A 21811-nucleotide genomic window follows, 5' to 3' on the forward strand; every position below is an offset into this window, starting at 1 on the left:
TTTGGGATGAAAGACGCTACATAAACGTAAACTATTATAAAAATATTAATAATATGCATTTTTAGTTACTGCAAAATATGCATTTATCCTGGTAGTCATTATAGCCGATAAGGTAAATCACGCTTGAGCTAAGAAACTCCTACCACACATCCAAAACACTTATTTAACTGTGTTTCTAATAAGCAGGTTTTTTGTAAAGATACAAATACACATTTACATGAATAGAAATATGGTGTGTATGCATGAAAAAGCTTTTGAGGGCTTTAAGGTAAATACTATGTATGTTTTCTTATTCTGTAAAGGCAATTTATTTTCTTTTTTCTTCTTAAGAATAAACAAAACACAAAGGTCCAAATTCATCTCTGCAGTAGTTCTATTGACTTCAGTCCAGTTTTACCAAAACCTGGAAGGCAATTTCACACAAAGGGTAGCACAAAAATCTCTACTGCCAACCATTCAGAGGGCCAATTTGCAAAGTGTTGTATGCAAGCAGTCCCTGCAAAGCAGCATGGAATCCTTCAACAGCTTCAGAGGGGCTGAATTGCACATCAGGCAATAGTCAGGCTTCTAATGCCAAAAACTAGAAATCGATAGTTATCACAGATCTACAGAAATTCATAGATATCATTCATAAATTGCACAATAATAATAGATCAGAATAATAATAATAATTAGAGAAAATTTGACAGACAAGTTACATCTGAAGAACCTTTTCCCAGTAAAATAGTGCATTTAAAAAACTCTGCGGGGGCACATCCGCAGCCACCATGACTCTGTGGTCTTCAATTCAAAGTGAGCCAACTCTGGAAGAATAAAAAAATGGAGAAAAACCATACAAGTGAGGTACAGTTTTGTGCCTTCCAAATCAATAGTAGTGCAGTGAATTAACAACACATAATGTAGCCTTCAGCTTTGGTTCCAGTAATAGGGAAACCTCTTCCAGCGCACTGGTGGTGTGTATGAGCACATGCTGCATGACTCCAGGTATAGACACAGGGCAAATTTGCACCAAAAAGGACACATCTTACTTGCTAAATCACTCACATAGACACACTCTATGGAGACTTCACCCTCCTCCCTCTTTTCCTGGTGCTGGTATGCTGGTATGGTGACAGCATTGTTTGCTTTTCACATGTTGCACTGCTCAGCTTCCTTCCACTTCCTCCATCCCATGTACCAGACTTGAGAAGCTGGAGAGAAGCAGTGCAGATGGGTGACAAGAATGAACAAGAAGCTTCTCCATGGTAGAAACCTTGCCAGGTAGCCAAGTTCCTGTCACATACCTCTATTCTTCTTTCCATTTTTCAATGATTTATTCTCCAAATTCATCCAAACTATGTTGGGCTTCACAAACTGAATAATCAGTCAATGTTGACCAGAATCAGAACTAAACTAGAATGATTTCAGTCACACCTGAACCTGCACAAGAACTATGCTGACCCATATTTCTCCATTTCTTTCCTTTCCTTGGCCTACCTTCTATTCCTCTTTCTCTGATCTCTACATGTTTTCTTTCACCTTTTCCATTCCAGCTCTTCATCTCAGAAAAAACAAATGAAGAAGTGCCTTACCCTATAAAGTATTCTGGAGTAAAAGGTACTGGTGCTTGGGGCACAATGTCAGTTTGGAACCCTGCTTTCTTCCTTTTCTCCATTTCTATGTGTAACCATATGATCAATCCACTGAAAGAAGGAAGGTCAATAGGAGGGCCAAAAATGAACAGAGTCAAGATAAGAGCTGCCCCTCTAAGAGAAGAGAAAGCAGATCTTCTCTAGTGCTCTGGATCTCGCATCATTTCAACCTGATCTTTGATGCTTAGTCATTAGGGAAATGCAGCTGGATCCCTGTTCCCATCAGGCCTTTGGAAGATATGAAGGTTAAAAAGGAACTGTGATTAATATTGTCAGGCCAAGCTCCAAGTCAGGCTTCAATCTCTTCAGAAATTTCAGGCAGATCCATTTCAATGTCCTGAAGTAAGCCATGAAAGTCTGGTATTTTCATCATCATCATGTCAAGTCTGCTATGCTCATGTTTAGTGACTCTTTTGGCTTAGGACTTATAATTCTGTACCTCAGTGTCTCATATCTGAAAACAAAGTAACGAAGTATGTCTCATATCTGAAAGCAAAGTAACAAGCAAGTGGTAGGAGAAAGAAAATAAAACCCACCATTGTTTAGTGACTTCCTAAGCCAAAGCTTTCTTCTGGTCAGTGGAAACAAGATGCATAAATGTGTCTTAACTCTTCCCCCCCCGAAAAATTACACCTTTTATCTCCATAGCATCTTGCAGCAATGAGTTCTACTATTTAAATATGTATTTTAAGTCTACAGCCTGACCTCTCTTGAATCCACTCAAGAGGGTGACTTGAGAATTGCTTTTATGCTTTGCTTTCATCTTGCTCCTTATCCCTCACAATAAAAGCATGTCTTTCCATCTTAAGAAAGATAGCTTGTCAACTGCCATCCTATTTCTTTTCATCTCTCTCCATTTTTAAAATCCAGAGTATTTTCTGTTCAAAATTAATTTTAGAACTTCTCCATCATGACTTCTACACCACTGTGGCTGGCAAATTGTGCTCGAGTGTCCCGTGAGGGCACTTGGACCACTGAGATACTGCATAAGACAGGAACAGTGGCAAAAGTTCATTTTGCAGATATGTTTGCTCTGGGGATGGCAAATTTCTGCAAAGCTGATCTTTATTATTCTTCTGCACAGCCTCCTTTGAATGCTCCTTTTCTGTAAAAACTACAGCAATGGCTTTAGTTTCTAGAACGTCTCTTTCATTTTTTATGTCTATGCATAGTTTCCAGACGGAGGGATATGTGCCTACATATCTTTGTCAGTTGTGATTATGAAAGGCCTTTCTACTTTTAATGCCTTTTTAAGTTTTCTGTGAATTTGGGAAGGATCCAAACAAAACAAGAATGACAAAATTTGCCCCTGAACCTAGAAACAAATTTTATAAATGTTATGCACTACACACTTTATTCATATGCACAAAAGGAAATGCATGTATGAATCTCTGAAGCTTCAAATTCTACCTAAGCACAGGAGAATAATAAAATCATACAATAAATAAATTGGAGGAAAAAGTGAGAGAGGCAAACACAACTGAGTGGAGGAACTTGTGACAAAATTACTTGATCTTACAAACACTGATAGCATAACTTAGGTTCTCTGTGCATAGATTTGTTTCAGCATCTGAGGTTCTGAAAGCAGAAGTGTGTGAATTTTAAGCTGCTTTTTCTTCTTTAAGAAGCCACCATAATTGAGCAATGAAAACTTTTTAATCTCTACAAAAATGTGCTTCTAAGCAGAGTAATACCATAAACATAAATGAATGCTCATTCGTGCTGGATCTTTAGTAATAGACTTAGAAGTCACTGTCAGGTGATTTGTTTCCATAAAATACCTAATTTTTCTTACATAATTCAGATAGCTCAAGCCACAAGCATTATCTTGACCTAAAAGAAAAAAAAATAATTTTCTCCATATACAAGGTTTTTGTCTTATTCTGGCAAAACTCCCCCACAAAAGAACTGATGTGCTTCAAACACCCCACTAATGGTATAGTAAATTACATTTTCTCATTTGGAACATTGTAATAGATTTCTCTACAGAGTGATTTATCATGCAACAATTAGGAACCCTAGGGATTTAGATGACCATTTTAAATTTTATCAGCTTGTTTCAATAAACTGTTAATGTGACCCTAATGTTTGGGAAGCACTTTAATATAATCAGATTTCAGTTGTTCAATCTACTGACATTAATGGCTACCTCATTAATCATAGGATTCTCACTGAGACCTCAGAGGCTGTGCTAAGTTCAGTGGACCAATTCTTATGATAATAAAAACAACAGGCAATTTTCAACAGGGAAAAATCCTCACTTTAACTGCAAAATGTTACTTTGTTATCCTCCAGGAGTTGATAAGGTCATTTAATAATCCCCCAAAGCTTGGAAAAACAACATTTGTGTGTAGTTCAGCTCTATTCTTAAATTGGGCAATTAAAAATGATACAGTTAGAAGAACTGCAATCTTGCTGTAAGCAAACATGTGGCAGCCCGAGAAGATGTAAAATATGGGAGGATGATTATGTAATAGCATCTGTAAGAATGGAGTTGTGGTTCAGAATATCTATTCCAGGTAACCAGTGATGTTTCCTCCCTGAAAGTCCTGCCATGGTGATGGCTTCAACACTACTGCCTACACTACTAATTACTAATAATGCTTACTAATCTATAAGGCATTACAAGCATTACAAGCAGTGGTTTCCCTGTCATCACCAAAAATGTCGTACCATTCTTTCAAAATGTTTTCTTGAGTGAAGATTTGTTAATAGAAGAAATTAGGAATAATACTTTGTAGCCTTATTCTTTGATAAATTAGTGGCAATTCTGCTATCATATGCCCTTACAGAGAGTTAATAGATCAGGTCCTAGAATGTGTGTTTCAAGGTTCAGGGAAATTTGAATGACTACCTTGACCTCAGACATCCTTACAGAGTATGCATCAGGAAACACAATGTTCTATTTCAAGCAGCCGCAACAGCCAAACAGCAACATCACTGGAATAGTTAATTTTAAAAGTTGATTTTAATACATCTTGGTTGCCTTATTGATCATGCAATCTAAGTTATATATATATAATTGATAAGTTATTCACCTAGAAGTCAATATGATTCATGTGTACTCAGCTTATTTGCTGAGTTAATCTGTCTGGCCAAAGGAGGAAGTGGTAGCAAGCAACTGACTGTTGGATCTTCAATAAAAATAGGTTTACCAAGTTAGAGAGACAATTCTTTAAGACATTAGCAAGCATTCATTTATTTTGATTTCCTCTTTGGTTTAGTAATGCAAATGAAAAAGACCACTAAAATAAGTTTCTGTTTCAAATGTCAAATGGCAATACAAAAAAATGACATTGATCTTATCAGATAGATAATGTTTAAAGTGGGAAATGTTAGCAGTATTTGGATGGGCTGGAAAGCAGCAATATACAGGAAGTAGTCATTGCTTATAAAACATCTGAGAAAGGGATGAAGTATTCCCAGCTTTTTTCAAGGTAAGTGGAAAAAAACAGAATAGTAAAGGCCACTTTGTCACTGAGTCTATATACTGGCTATCACAAGCTCCACATCAGGCACTCTTCTTCAAACAATTCACAACTAACTTAAAAGGGTGAATTTTTTGCTACAGATACTTCCACTGAAAAGCTACATCTAATCCTTCTGCTTTCAAATGGTTAGAAATTTTCCCAATAACCAGGCAAAATTTGTTCATGGTCAATGTTGATACTGCATTACTCTTTTATTATAGTAATAGTATTACCATCCTCTTTTTGTTATTATATCAGCATTATCCCTTAACTTAACTATTTTGCTCCCAGGCATTCCTATTCTCTTGACGTATATCCCATTAAACTCATCTGATCTGCTATCATAGGAAAGACTTCCCATTCAACTGAGCATCCAAAGCTTTGCAATGTCTGTTCCAGCTTCACCTTTTTCTTCTGGAACATGGGTGATGAGTCTTCCTGAAGTGGTCTTCTCAGGAGAAAACTGAAAACTGTAGGTGCCTGGAATTATGACAAAAGATAGTGGAGTGGAGGAATTATAATTAGTATAGAAAATAGGAAGAGAATACTGAACTGGAAGTCTGAGAGCTACTGTTCTAAACTAGTCAGATGTACATATGTGTGGGTATAGTAGAAATTGTATGGGGATGGTAATTATAGAAAGTAAATTCACAAGGTAAGATATTTTATGACAAGTTCTCAGTAACTTATCTTTCAGTTATGTATAGATATTTTAGCTATCAGAAAGATTCCTATGTAAAAAATAAACTGATTGACAGCATAATTTTAAAGGGATAATTTGAGAGAGTCAGGATTAGCAAAAGGGCAGAAGTATTTCAGTAATAGCTGTCACTAAAGGCCAACCAAAAGCTTAGAGAAAAGCTTCAAAGGTTCTAGAATACAGAAATTCTCTATAACATGCAAGTGCAGGAGCTAAAGGGAGGAGAAAGATTGTACGGAAGTGATCAAGGCTGATGGTAAAAAAAGAATTAGCAGAGGAAGCAGCACAATTGGAAGCACAGGAGATCGGAAAGAATATAAAGGAAAACGAAGAGCTGACTGAGACATTTTAATTTTGGCTAACATCTTTAATGCTTTTTTCAAACCACAATATGTTAGTGATTTTATACAGGTGGCCTTGGCTAATGGTCCAGTGTAGGAGTTACCTGCTAAATGGCTTTAGTGTGATAGCTGATGTATTATCAGCAGTGGTCCAGCACAGCGTCGTATGTAAGATCATGCTGGATCCCAGTCTTTTTGCTTCAGGTGATTTTATTTATAGTTTGTGCAGTGCAGATGAGGTAGTGAATCCAGGCTAGCATATAAAGAGTAGAAGAAACAAAGCACCTTCCTTCTGGAGCGTGCCCTGTGATAGAGGAGGAACTGGCAATTGCACATCTCACATTTGGAAAGCTACCACAAGCTTTAAAGAGCTATTTAAGTCCAGCACACAGATATGACTGTTTGCTCTGGTTTCTGGGAGGGAGACAATAATAAGCACTAACGTTTCATGAGATGTTGCTATTGTTTGAATTCCATTTTTTTTGCACATTCAGTTGTTGTTGGGGAAGAGATGGCTTTTAACTCTTAATCGTATATTTTGCTTTTATCAGGGCATAGATTTTCTCTTTTCTCACTCCCTCCTTTTGTCCTGCAGTCCTCACTTTACTGCTTTTTTCTTTATCTCTATCCTTTCACCTGATAATCCACTGTGATAATAAACAGTTTGGTGCTGAATCCAGAGAGCAGAAAACACTCTGATTCCCTCCCGACAGGGATCTCAATGAGACTTTAAAATGGAATCCAGATCTCAGCTGTGTTTTACTGGATCTGTTGAAAGAAACACAGCCTGGTGAATTGAGAGGGAGAAGGATTTTCCTACAGTAGTCTTCTACACTAACTAAGATCATCCCAAGTTAGGATGCATGTTTTTGTACTAGAAAATAGGCACTAGGAAAAGAAGCAGCAGCAGCTTGGAAAGAGGAGGAGCCTGTGTTGCAAGGATGATGAAAATGCTAAGGATTAAAGGTCCAGTCACCTCTTGGTGCACCAGGTATTCCTGTCCACAATTCCTTTTAGGTTTAATGTGAATAACAGTCACATATCCCTTGTGGGTTGAGCGAAGAACTGCTTCCTCAATGTTTCCCTAAGGAATACTTTCAAACCTTCATAAAACATTCATATTTGATGGAGAGGAAAGCCTACTTTAATAAAACATGTTTACTATTATTATGCTATAGAGCAGTAGGTATTTTATGTATTTGAGTATTGTGTATAACATACTTGCATCACTAGTATATATTATAAGGCTAAGATCACTTCACTTCATATTACTGTCTTGTTTAGCTAATATTAACAGTTCATTTTACTGTAACCTCAAAATGAAGTATATTAACTAAGTAAGCCATTAGAATGAACTCATGTTTAAAGAACACTTTCTCTTTTCTTCCTCCAAAATCCTACGTCTAAATGCAGCTTCAAATGCAGACATCTGTACCAGAAGATTGCCGAGTTCAGAACGACTGTTATTTAAGGCTTGCCTTACAGTCGTGAAAGCAGGTCCCAATTAGGTTGGATTCCACTGGGCTAGGCACTGAATAAATGTATTGGATGTTCAGAGGGGCAGCCTATTGCCTAAGAAAAGAGGGTGCCACTAGACACCCAACATGCTCTAAGGTGTTTCGCCTGGTTGCTCCAGAAGGCCATAGAAGTCCTGTAGGCTCTGTGTCATATATGCCAGTCCCATGGGGACAACTTCAATGCATCACAGTATGCAAAATGGCACTGGATGCCTACGTTAAGGCAACTGAACCCCATCTTTAAAGTGTCTGTCTGTCTGTCTGTCCCAGGTTGCCTCTCGACTACAATTAGAGACATTTTGCTTGTTACTACTTGCCCATAATATCCCTTGACTACAGGGTGCCGCAGGTCATTCATAAAACAAGGCACATAGCTATTGAAAATATTCAAAGTTGCATATATACCAGTACTGAAATGGATACAAACAGTCCAGAGGACAGCAAGAGAAAGCTCTGCTTCATATAAACTTTTCTCTGTCCTTGTGTAATTATTTTCATATAGTATGAATATTCCCTGTCAAACAAATGAGTATCTATTGTTGATGAAATTTTACTTATTGTAGATTATTTTAATTAATGTGTATACATTTCAGAAATAAATGATAAAATATGTTAAATTTTCAGTTTAGATGGGTGAGTACATGCATGCAGTCTCTGATGTTTTTCATACCTTTCAGTGGTTGCCAGTATTTCAGCCATCATGAAACTAAGAGTAGTAAACACTTAAAGATCACATATCATAAGTAAAATCTGCCATACTTCTTGAGGAAACGTTAAAACGTTCAACATCCGTGTTTTCAACAAGTAAATAACACATTATAGGGCTACATTATGACCAGATTATATCTATTAGTTACTGCTGTGCACCATGTAAATCTTCAGATTCCCCTGGGAAATGAGAAAATCATTTCAGACTTCAATAACTAACAATCAGTTATTGCTCTGGGCAATAATAAAGCTGAATGCAATTACCTAAAGTGAAGTTAGCAGTGTAACAAATGAAATACAGATTTCTTTCTCTCCTAAAATAAATGTAGCATCTCCTCATCACACACTACTGCATGGTATAATAGGGTCTTCTAAATAGTGTATTGTCTGAACAGCCTATTTGAGATTTGAAATATATGTGATTAAAACTTATAAAAGTTACTTTTTATGACATCACTTGCATGATTAGTGCTGGAAAAAGACTAACGGCTATCAAACTGCAGAAGTAAAATGCTCATTCAAGGAAAATAGATTTCAAAACAAGATTCCCTGCTCCGAGTAGTATTCTTCTTCACACAGAAAAGACAATCTACCTCAAAAGAGAAATAGAAAACTTCTGTTCATAAAATGCCTTCTAATCAGATTTTTCTTAAGACAGGTTAGAGCTGTTAATGCAGCCTTGCTATTTATCCTGCTGCCCCTCACATTAATTTGTTATCTGTTCTACTAACATGAAAATGTACAGCCTGCTAAGGAGCAAAAACATTTTTATTTTAAGCTGGATTTTTATAATTGAGGAGTGAAGTCCCTAGAGGCCAAAACTTTTCTTAACTTAAATTGTATAAAGGATATGCATAAATGTTTGCAGAATCAGGATTTTTGCATATAACTCTGGAATTAATTATATCTATAGTAAGAATGAAGAGACTATATATTGGATGAAAGAAAGACACATACAAAAATATTCATGAGTAAATAACTTTTTTTAGTTATAATACCTTTTTCCTTGTTATGTAGGATAAGTATTAATTCTCCATGTTGAATTATTTCTAATTAATTATTTGCATGTATTTCCTCTTTGTCACTACAGAATTCAATTATACTGGAACAGGTTTCCCAGTAGAAAGTTAATCCTAATTCTTAATGTTTTGAAAAAACACTTTTTATTTATAAATTCAGGTCATGTTTGAGAAAATGTTCCAAAAAAGGTAGCTATTTTCAGCTACTCAAGGCTTGTCTAACACACAAAATTGAGGAAATAGCTTATTATTATATCAAGCATGTTTTCATATCTTATCCTAAACTGATTTTTTAAGAGCTTCTTGGAAGCTAATGACCCCCCTTCATACCATGTCTACTATTTTGCCATTGTTTTGTACCTCATTAGTGTTACACAAAGCTCATTTTTAGAATTCTTTAGCCAAAGAGTATCTTTTTGCTACATGGTGCACAGCGCAACATTAATACTAGCAGCATTAGTAGTAATATATTTACAAAATGTATTAAAACATTTACTGTCGGATCCGTGTGTCTTTCATTTGGGTGGATATTTCACCTGACTACAGCTCTAAGGAGATGAAAAGATGCCTCACTTTGTCAGTACTAACTCTGAGAATATCCTTTTTAGGCAATTTTAGCTTCTATTTAGATCATTCTGATAGAAATCTCATTAAAAAATAAAGTACACACAGCCATTAAAGCAGGGCAGCATCAAGAAAAGCCACAATATGCAGCAGCTAGGATAAAACGTTACAGTTAGAAGCTGCGTCATTTGGGTTTGGTATTTTCTCAGTTAAATGGAGCAGTGCTTGGCAATTATTTGCAAGGTTTGAGGAGCTCCGAATTGTTACCACGCCATTCTTGTTCCACCCTGAAAAACGAGAACGGGAACACGAGTGCTCTCCACGAACGCTGCCCACCAGTAAGAGCTTGCGGTTAAGAGGCAAGCATCCAAATTCCTGATTTGGATAACATTTAGATATATTTTTCATAGGGGAGAATGAAGCTCACAAAGCCGTATCACAGTCAAGGGGAATTAAGGAACTAATTACTTTCAGCATTTGGGCTCTGGCTAGCCAGGAAATACAGGTTTAGGTCTGTACTTACTTAGGTGGTTTGAAGTGCTGACACAGAAAGCACTCACATTATCCTTGCATTCAGGCTCTGTAAAAATCCCATCTGCTTTTCTAGCAGGTGATGCCAGGATCTTTCTAGGAAGGATCCTTCTGCCTTGTGTCAATCACTTGACGCTACCAAAGGGAAAAGGTGTTTGTGGATGCGGCCCAGCGAGACACAGCACGCCATCTGCACTGCAAGGGAGCGGGTGCCTGCGCGGCGAGGGAGCACTCGGCACAGCCCCGGGCTTCCCACCACAGCCAGGAGATGAGCAAAAACGGACTGGCCCCAAACCTGGCCTCAAGGACAACCTTCAGGTTGCTCCCGCACTTCCACGTTACGTAGCTGTTACAGATCTTGTCAATTAGATAAAGGCTCTCAGATTAAAAGACCTGCTTTCTAATTTTGAATTTGTTATTCAGCTACTTAGGAATTACTTAGCTTACTTAGGAATTTTTAGCATTGTTTGTTGGAAATTATGCCAAAGGACAACTTTCTCGAAACAAAACAACAGAGAACACATTAAAGATATTTAGAAATAGTGCATCAGAAAAGTAGTTATTATTGAAGATATACTTCTACTGAAGCTACTACATTTTGTAGGAAATGATACCAGGCTACACACACTATAAGATTCTTGTCAATGCTCCAGCTAAAAATACATCATTCCGATAAAAAGTGAGAATACAAAGATTGGTAGGGAGTAAATAATATTCAGGCCAGGATTTGTATCTGGAGTGATACAAATTTGTTAGCAAACTGGGATAATTAAACCATTTTTATAATGAAGTCAAACAGGAGTGAGAGGTTTTCTCCTGGAAATAATTTTTTAAAACTATTATAGGATCATCGTATCCAAACAACTCGCTATAGTTTCCTAAAGCAATCCTTTGATAAAGAGAACATATTCTGTCCTTGGATACAAACTCATGAAATGGAGTAAAGATCAGGGTTAAGGAAGTGCTTTGATTCTGAATTTTTCATTTATGAGATCATTTTTTGAGTATTTCATATGCTTCTCACATCTTTATTTTAAAAAGCATCTTGAAAAACTGGAGATTGTAGAAGAGAGCAATAAAAATTGTTTAAGATCTGAAATTCTTAAGAGATCTCAGCAACCTCCCCCCCCCCCAAAAAAAAAAAGTCAGAAAGGTTAATTTCAGATGGTTACATTCGGGCCCAGTTACAAAGTTTAAACACCTTCACAGTGAGGAGATGCTGCAGACCTCTTCAATAGCTAAAGACGTAACAAGAATCAATAATGGCTGTAAGAGGAATTCACACAAATTCAAATGAGAAATAAGGCACATACTTCATTTGCTGTTATTTGTTGATTATCTGCTTGTTTTTAAATATGAAGGTGTTTAAACGTGGGAACAAACCACCTAGAAAAATGACTGATTTTCCATCTCTGGATTTCCTTAACTCCAGATGGGATGCCTTCGCAGAGTGCAGAACGTGTTTCATTTTGACTCATGCCACTGTGCTCAATAAGCCCCAGTATAGCAGTAAGTGAGCAAGTTTTAATAACATATGATATACAGAATGTGAGAGTAGATGATCTAATCTTCTCTTCTGACTGTAGTCTATGAATCTGGAGAACATAGGCACTGTTGTATAGGTGTCTGTGACTAACTGCACTTTATCTGAAAGTAATCTGTCAGGATGAGTGAGACAAAACTTTGCAGCAGTCATCTTTACTTTGGTCTGGATCATATAAGCTTTTAATTTAATAACCTTATTACCTCTCAGTCTATATGAAATATATAAATATCTAAAATTGTCCACATAAAACAAATACACTGAGAAGAAATGAATGTTTCCAGCATCCTTACCACTAACTGTAAAATACTTCTATTAGTAAACTGAAAATAATACAAAATCTTTTTTAAAAAAAGAGATTAATATTTTAATTTTCCACTTCAGATGCAAATCTTTATGTATACAGAATTTTACCATAGAATAAGGTATGGAATTTCTGGCTAAATTATGAATATAGAGTCAGGGAGCAGCAAAAGCAGAGCTTCTCCGCAGGGGAGTCTGAACCAGGAGCCAAGGAGGACCTCAGCACGGCCAGGGCCCTCACCCACATGACGCAGCACCTGAATGTGGCAGGCAGAGCAGTGGCATAGTAGGCTCCATGGACAGTTCCAGACACGGCAAAGCATGGATCCAAACCCTGGGTCCGTCCAGGGAGCTTGGTCAGCTGCAGCAGGAGATGGGGCAGGATGCAGGACTGGAGACAAGGCCACAGAAGGTCCAGGGACTTCCAGGAGACGGGGCTGAGCACAGGTACCTATGGCTTTACCTATGGTACAGCTCAGGGCAGGTTTGGGTGTACGGGTCTGGGCTGAAATGGGGTCTTGGGCCCATGGGTGGCCCCAAGGAGGCTGGGCAGGGCCCTGACATACACTCATCTCAAGGATCCATTCAGGCAGTCTTTCAAGAAACAGTATTCTTACGGTCAGTAACCTATTGCATTGCCCTGACATGTTATGCTGAAGTTGAGTAGAAGTTTTGTCAAGAACACTAGTGTGGAGTTAGACAATAGATTTATCCTTTGTCCTCTGTTACTTTCCAGTTCTGATTAGGCTATTTGATTTTTTCACCTCTGCTAAACATTGAGCTGATTTTTCAAAAAACTATCTACAATGACTCTAGGATCTCTTTCTTGAATGTTAAGAGCTCATTAAGGCTATGCCTATAGTACATTAAACCCTGACAGAGGGTGATCCTGGGCACTTACATTTGATTACCTGTATTAGTAAATAGTTTTAATGGTCCCTGACACAGTATTGGCCTCTGCCACGTAGCATTCTCCCAGACAATTCCCAAGAATGGTTCAAGCTTCCTGAGGTATGAGTAAGCGTCAGCCAGGAATGATAACTAATAAGTATTTGAAAGGTAGCCAGTTTTGGAGGGTTAGATAGAATATAATATGTGGGCATGTGCCACGACCTCAGTGTCAGAGTGCTGGCTACATCTAATATACACATATAGATACAGTCCTGTAGTCCATCATTTGTATGTACATTTGTACGTATAAAGTAACATATAGTTAATTTTCCTGTTGTATGCTTGCATTTACTGTTGCTGAATTTCATCAGTTGTTTTATAAACCATAGCATGTTTCTGCTAATCTTTGAAGACAATTTTATTTTTGATTGCTTTGAATTATTTTGTATCATCATAAAATGTTGTTGCTTTACTACAGAGTTATGACTGTATTGAATGCCATGGGTTCTAGACAAAGCACTGCACATATGCCACTATCCCACTGGTATGAAAACAGAGCTTTATTTCTCTCTCTTTATTCCAGTTTTTAAAAAAGAGTGGTACTTCCCCTCTTACCCCAGAGTAACTTAGCTTCGTTATGTTTTCGCTATCCGGTTTTATCCTTTTGACCAGATCACCCCTATTCCTATGTTTAGTTGAGTCTTTCAGAGAATTCTAATAGATGCTGGAGGCATCACCTTTACCTACCAAAATGATGGGGTGGGGGAGTCTTCCTCCATATGTGACATCCATCCAGGTCTATTGCTATTGTACTTTCAAACATTTTCCTGGTACAAAGTTAGACACGTTGGTCTGTAGTTCCCTAGCTCCTCCAAGTTGTTCTTTGTAACTCACTACCCCATTTGTAAAACCGTGATACTACTCCAATTATATATTATGTGTATATATATTTACATATATATGTATACACTTATATATTTTAGAGGGACTGTCCAGGCTCCACTAACAAGAACAGGCAGTCCCTGCCATACATAAAGCCTACTAGTACAGCAGAATATAAAATGTTCATGTTCATTCTACAAGGTCCCCACACAAACACAACCTGCCTCTGTCTTGTAAAACGGTCTGTTCTCAAGACCTTTGAAGTCAGTGGAAAGATTCTAATGGACTCTACAGGCTTTGGATCTGGCCCTCAAGTAGCAAAAACCTTTGTTGAATGTTTATAGATAACCACTTAGTCAATGTCGGCTTAAGAAAAAGGAAATAAATTAAATGCATCTTCCAGTGACATAAGCCTCATGAAGAATTAACTAAGATAAGCACTTATTCTAGTTGGTGCACTGTCGATATAAACAATGCAGACAAAAATAATAATTAAAACATAGCTTCATGCTGAGATGAAACTTTCAAGAGTCTCTACTGTGTTAAGCTTATGATTTTTCTGTTTTTGTATTTGCAAGCATAATTATGTCCCAGAGGCAACAGGAACTAGCGACTGTCAGTCCCCATTTCCCCCTCTGATAGGAGATTAATTTCTTTATACAGAAATCCAAAAGTTGATGCCAGAGCAATAATAATAATGTAAACAAGTCTCTTATTCTTTTAATCTGGAATGCATAATTTAATGCCATAGTTGTATAAATAATGAAAATACCACATCTACTTTACGCAATTAAGGGTAAACTGAAGGTAACATTTAATGTAGTATTGATTGACTATATCAACAAAATGACGGCAGACATCTGTATGTATGATAGCAGTTAGGAAAATGCTACCAAGTATATCAATAAAGATTAAGTAGGGGTGGGACGGATAGACTTGATGGCTCAGAGTACTAGTAATGGAATATGAAGCCTTTCACCTCTAACACACTGATTCAAACCAGCCTGGGTCAATTTGTGACTGAAAGTCATTATCATCAGATGGCTCTTCAGTGAAATGAGTTTGTCCTAATGGTAGGCTGTCTGTGTCACAAAATGCACCATCTATCATGACTGACAGTGTGTTGAGATTTTCAGCTGAAAGGCTAGAATGAGAGAGCCCTGGCTCCACGTTCCTGTTTCCTGGGAAGCAGCGGTAGGGATACCTATCGAGGGTTGTTCTGTTGCGGGCTTAGGAATCATGTAGGTAAACACTAATGGAGCAAAGAGTAACAGGAAGAACCTCGTATGCAAGAGATTGAAGTTGAACTGTAAGACAAGACATGAACTCATAGACAGACAGACATGGTAAATACGGAACCACTTAGGCAGTACTGGTTAGCGTGATAGCTACTAGGATCAGCACACCAATAGCTCAGAGGTATCAAATTTTAGTAAGTAGCCTGCCAAACTTGTATTTTTGGATGTATCCGAGTGAGGATATTATTACATGGAGAAAAATAGGAAAGAGTTTATTAAAAAAAAATATGAACAAAAGGGCAATGGGAGCCAGCATCCTAGTTAGTTTGAGGAAAGAAGCAAAACATTAATGCTAAGTGAGGAACAATATAGGATAAGAACAAAGCATGAAAGGCCTTGAAAATGAAAGCAAAGTGCTTACAGAGCCAGTGTAGAGATGGGGAACATTGGAGATGCAAGGAGGGGAGGCACATGGACAAAGCAATGAGCTAAGGGGATTATTTTTTACAGCAACAATTCAGGTTGGATATGAGCAGAGAAAGACTGTATCTGTCAAAGCTACAAAAAATGATATTGTTGTAACCGAAATATGAAGTGACAGGAGCATAAAAGAGAGTTTTAGCTATGTGGTTGGATGAGGAATGCTTTCTCTGCAGAAGAAACCTTGGAAATGGGAAACAAGTATTTTTGCCATAGGATGAGGACTAAGAAAAAATTAAAGATGGTGAAACTAAAAATAGCGAAAATTTCTCAGAGGTTGTAGAGTTCCTTCTCATGGAGTTGTAATTCTTTATGACTTACTGTTTATGAATCCTTTAAAATGGCGGCTGGGCATACACAGGTTTATTACTTGGTATAAAAGAGTATAAAAGAAATAAAATATTGTTGAAAATTCTGCACAGAAGTCGGAAAAATCAGACATAGTGCCTACAATAGGTGTGACATACCCTGTTCCACATAGGACAGATATCCTAAGAATTAATTGTAATACTGTGTCCAGTGATCTGCTGTGTTCAGAAACTGCCTTGGTGCAGAAACGACTGGAGAAAATTCTGTAGCTTGTTACGCTTGTCAGACTAGGTGATCGCAGAGATGCTATCAATCAGCTTGAGGCTCGTTCTCCAGTCCGCACTGGGAAAGTTCAGCAGGGTTCGGCGTGGACCTCCTAAGCTGCAGAGGTAAATACATGCAAACATTCCTCTGTGCATCTCGGCTCATGGGGCAGGGTTAACACTTGAGTCAGCTGCTGCTTTGCAGGTAGTAAAGTGCGTTCTTGCAATACCAACCAGTAACCTGTTCAAACAGTCAGTCGTTTATTTTTGCACCAGAATTAATGAATTATCTGTTGCAAAGGACCTACAATCATCTTAAAGTGATGAAAAATTACTTAGTAGAGCAGATTAGTAATTTCCTATGTGCATGTTTTTAGGATCTCAAATGTAACACCTCACTGAAGCGAATTTTTATGAAGTGATGATACTTCCCCCTTTTAATTCTACATGTTTTGCACAACATTTCTTACAGTCACCTAGGCATGCCAAAAAGAAAAAGCTGTAAAAACAAAAAATCAGCCCGGGAAGAAGGGGGATGCTGAACTACCCTGACCAGCCGAAGTTTCAGCGTGCCCCACTCAGGCTGAAACCCTGCAAACTCCGCCGAGCCCCCCGGGCGGGGTGGGGAGGGCCGCGGCCCCCTCGCCCTCAGGGGGGCCGGGGCCGGGGCCGGGGCCGGGCGCGGCGCCCCGCAGGCCCGGCCGGCAGCCCGCGGCGGGGCGGGCGGCTCGGCGGGCTCGGGGGCGGGAGGCGGGGCGCTGCCGCAGGGGCGGCGGCGGCGCCCCGCGAACAGGAAGTCCGTCCCGCCGCGAGAGGAGGCGGCGCTCGCCCGCTCAGCCCCAGAGGTACCGAGCCGCTCCCGGGGGGTTGGGGCGGGCGGGGGGGCGCGGGCGTGAGGTCCGGCCGGCCCGGCGAGGCCCGACGGTCGCCACGGCAACCACCCCCCCCGCCCCGGCCGGTCGCCTCCGGGCGGCGGTTGCGCGCTGCCGTTTACCCCTCCCCCCCCGCGCCGCTCTCCGGCGCCTCCATTGGCCTCCGGCGACCGAATTGGCGGGCACCCCTCGGCCGGGCCGCTGTCCGGCTTGTGCCTTCGCCGCCATTGGTCGGCAGGAAGCGCTCGCCTCCGCGATTGGCCGGAGCGCGCCGCCAATCCGGGCAGTCGGGGTGCCCGGGTGCCGCCCTCGCAACGTGTGCTGAGGGGACGGGTATGAGGGCGAAGCGGGGGCAGCGGTTGGCGCTGCCGCGGCCATTTTGAGTGTGGGCGGAAGAAGCCCTGTGTCGGCGGTTCCTGGGGCGGGAAGGGCAGCTCGGCTGGGAAAGGCGAGGCCGAGCGGCCCTTCGCGGGACCGGGGCTACTAGCGCCGCCCTGGCGCCCTTCGCAGTGCTACTCATCTGCCCGCTGCGCTTTCCCTCGGTGCCCCTTGCGGGGAGGCTGCCGGTGCCCGGGCTAGGTCTCTGGCTTATTCCCAGAGAAATAACCCCCTCGCCAGGAGAGTCTCTCTGGCTTGTGCCGGTGTGGGAGGCCGGGCTGGTGTGGGGGGTGCCAGGGTGGCCGAGTTGGCCAAAGCCCTGCCCCGGCGTCTCTGGCCGAGGACGTGTCCAGCCCCGTGGTCTTGCCTCACGAGCTCCACCTTTTGCATGCCATCTGCCAGGGCGGTATGGTTGGGTTTGTCCATGCGTGCGTGTGTGTGTATGTGTATAAAACCCCATCTGTATGGGATTTCCAGGTTTCTGGAAACGGGACAAATAGCTCCTATGTTTGTGCAGACTGCCATCCCCCCATGCAATGAGTCCAGCATGTGTCAGAGCAGCTCCATGTGCAGTATGTAATAGATCTGTGTATGGTCAGCGAACTGCATGTACTGCAGTGGCCATCTGTACCTGTGCAATAAATCTGATATGTCCAGGACTTGTTGAGCTTGCTGTGTTTACCTTGCAGGTGTGATGTGTTCTGGATACATTGGACGCCTTTGTGTTTTCTGCAGAGTCAGTTGATCACACCTATGTTCAGAAAATCCTGGACAGAAATATGGGAGCCACAACCTTCTTAAACGCAAAGTGTTGGCAGGGACTGCTGCCAGCGTGCTCGTGTGGTTCTCAGACTGCTCTCTGTTACAGCTGCGTTCATAGTTAGGCGCACAGAGCATAGTACCAGCAAACGCCTTTAACAGAGCTTGTGGTGTAGGCCAGGCTATATGCACATGCACACGCTAATTCAACTATATGTTGTACAAGACTAAAGTTCTTTGCTGTCAGGGATGTAAAGAGCTATCTGCTGTCAGAATGGAGGGATACCCGATGACCAAGATGTAGACTCTCTTCCAGGCTTTGCTACTGATGTGTAACTTCTGTAGTGGAAAACTGTAGAAAGTGGGATGCAAAAAAAACTACAGTTATGGGGAAAATTGAACCATTTCTTAAGTAGTGTTATTTGGTGTGTTTTCCTTGTCTGAATCACTTCACCTCTTGGTACAAAATGGGCTAGGGACAAACTCGCTTGTTCAGTAAATAGCTTTTCTGCTCACAAAGGCAAAATTTAGCAGATGCTTTTGTTGGCATGGTTATCTTTGATCATGAATGAGTACAGTTTACCCTTCCAGGACTTGTCTTCTGTCTTCATGAAAGCCTTGAACAGATAAGCTTACTTCAGGTCAATACTTTTAAATATAGAGAAAATATAGAAAAAAGGCTGACTTTGAACTAAATCACATCTATGCAAACAGTTGACACTTTCTTATTTTTAGGAAATGAGAATTTCTCACTTTTTCTGTTATTCCTTCTTCAATATGTAAATCCTTTTTATAATGTGATTTATTAAATTGAACAAAGCAGGGATTACAATTTTACAGTCGACTTCTTAGTCTTCATAAAATAGTATTTTGTATTTGCAAAAGGACTACAGAAACTATAGTGTTTTTAACATAGATAAAGAGCTCTTCAAAAATCTGTATTTTGAAAGATTATTTCAAATAAAACCACTAAAATAGAGATTCCTGTTAGCACTGGTAAAACTTCTCTTGTAACTAATTTTAAATCTTGTACTTATATATGTGCACACGTGTGTGTGTGTGTGTGTATATATATATATATATATATGTATTTCTATAAAGTTGCTTAAAAACGGTTGCTTAAAATCCCTCCTTTTGTTTTGGTTACAAGCAGCTGAGTTAACATTCAATTACTGTATTGTATTTAATGAACTGGGTTTTTCTCTGCATCTTTCTTTAAAAACAGACTTTAGCAAAGTATAATATGAAACGATGCATGTCCTTTTTTTTGTAAAATCGTGAATGGAGACAGTGCTTTTATTACTGTTTTTTCATTTTCATTTTCATAAATTTGAATTGAACAGAGTAAGTTCATATGCTTTGGAGGACATACACTTCTGCCAGTTCATTGGCTTCTTCATAGATCTTGATACTACACACTGCAGCTTCTCAGGAAAAGGAAGCCAATTTGTGTGCAAGTTTTACAGCAGCTACAGGAAAGTTCTCTAACTCACTGTTCTGAGCATGAAGACCTAGTCATATAAGCTATTATTTTAATCTGTGATAGTGCCCAGTGTATATTACTGTGTTGAAATACTGCAGTCAAATCCTGCAGCTCACTCTTAAAGAAGGACTAGAGTTCAGTGCAACTTGCCACAGTACTTCTGGGGAACATGCAATTTTTTTAGGCTCAACAGAGAAAACAAGCTGAATTCTTTTACAATGCAATGAAGATATTTTCAATGACTTTTTCTGTGTAATGTATTGATATCATGAATTAGTTTTTCTTTCTTAGATAGTTTTAAAAGTCTTTTGAAAAAAACAGATGATTACTATCAAGATTAGTTACGATTAATTGCAGTAGGAATTTTAGTTTTTCTTTGAGATTTTTTTTCAGAACCAGGAAGTTTTTGGTTTTGTTTTCTGGTAGTATCTTTCTGTATTAATCACTTTGAACTTTTCATAAGGCATTACAAGCAGTGACTTACAGACAATAAGTACCCACAGAATAAAATACAAAGTATATTTTGGAAAGTTTATAAATCTCAAAAGCAGGCTAAAGTTAAGAAATTGAGTTAAAAGTAAATTGTTAGGAAGAGGAGCCATGTAAATAAGATGAAGCATAGATGATTGTAAGGTAGAGACAAAGAACCAAACAGTTTTCTTTTACAGCAGTTATAAAATAGTTACTCCTGGGAAAAAGGACTGTGAAAGTTTTCTGATACAAACTCTGTTATAGACTTTTCTGTTTTTTCTTTGTAGATTATTTCATTTGCTTGCAGGTTTACATTTTACTTAGGAAAAAATGTGAAGAGAATTAGAGAATACATAGAAGCTGATCATTATTTAAAATAAAAAATGAAGTGCTTTTCAATGCAATGGCTATCCTCATTTCAAATGAAGTCTGCAATGATTAAATATTAAAATGATTGATGGTTTAAATTAATATAAAAACTTTTCAGGAGATTATTACAAAGATTAACATTTTAAATGTTTTAATACTTCCATAGTTTATCAATCACAGGCCCAGTGAAACTGTTTTTAGTTACTAGCTGATGTTCTCATATATCATTGCAATATTATGCACAACATAAACGTCATGGTGTTGTTGGTGGAAGAGATGAAGAAACACAATTTATGTTACAGCTCTTTAATAACCAGTTTTGATGTTGAAATATTTTTTGACGTATTGAATGAGCAAGTAGGGTTTTTTTCCCCCTCTGGAAAGGAGACGAAAAGCAAAGACAGCTTCAGGAATGAAATTAAGTTAAATGTTGTTTGCCATTTAGAAATAAACTATGTTTCATGTACTGACAAACATAGGTGGTCACTGGTACAGCTACAGAAGAAGAAAAAGCGCTTGCATGTGTTTTTCCAAATAGGACTTGCATTAATGCATCTTTAATACCCCCAAATTGTCTGCCACAGCCTATGATTCCTGATACATTTTTACTCTTTGTTAGAATTATGTTTGAAGGTCATGGGAAAATGTCATGGCACCTCAGGTGCTTTTATAAGATACCCTTGTAATTCAATGAGTTGAGTAAACACTTACTCCAGGCATTGTTAAAATGGACAGTGCTAAGTTTCTGTTTCTTCCACGTTTTTTAGCAGTAAGGTTAAAGATCAGCATTAGTGTTTTTGTGTTTCACTTTGCCTATCTAACCGTGTATTGCAATGATACATTGGAGCTTTATATTATTATTTATATACTTACTACATTGTATCCCAGGACTTTCTGCAGTGTTAAATATTGTGTTTCATATAACAACAAAATCTTCTTTCTTCATGTGCTGTGATTGTTCTTGGCATTGTCTTTCATCCAGTATATTTACCATCAAAAACAAAGCAGCACTGGAAATGCACAGTGTACTGAATTAACAAGGTGTGAAGAAGGGTAGGAGGTACAGTCAGGAGATGAAAGATAAAATAG

At 39.1% G+C, this 21811-nt stretch overlaps 1 protein-coding gene across 2 annotated transcripts in view; it reads left to right on the forward strand.

Annotated features, from left to right (window-relative positions):
* The first annotated feature begins 17162 nt into the window (after positions 1 to 17162).
* TRIQK (triple QxxK/R motif containing) overlaps positions 17163 to 21811 on the forward strand; it is a 61109-nt gene continuing 56460 nt past the window's right edge. Inside the window, exon 1 of one of the 2 annotated variants that reach the window (XM_062570519.1) lies at positions 17163 to 17235. The gene's annotated coding sequence lies outside the window, so the exon portion shown is untranslated. Of the gene's footprint in view, positions 17236 to 18357; positions 18377 to 21811 lie in introns of those variants that run through there. The other variant, XM_062570520.1, reaches the window with a different exon arrangement.

This window comes from Rhea pennata, chromosome 2 (genome assembly GCF_028389875.1).
Source record: "Rhea pennata isolate bPtePen1 chromosome 2, bPtePen1.pri, whole genome shotgun sequence".
NCBI lineage: Eukaryota > Metazoa > Chordata > Aves > Rheiformes > Rheidae > Rhea > Rhea pennata.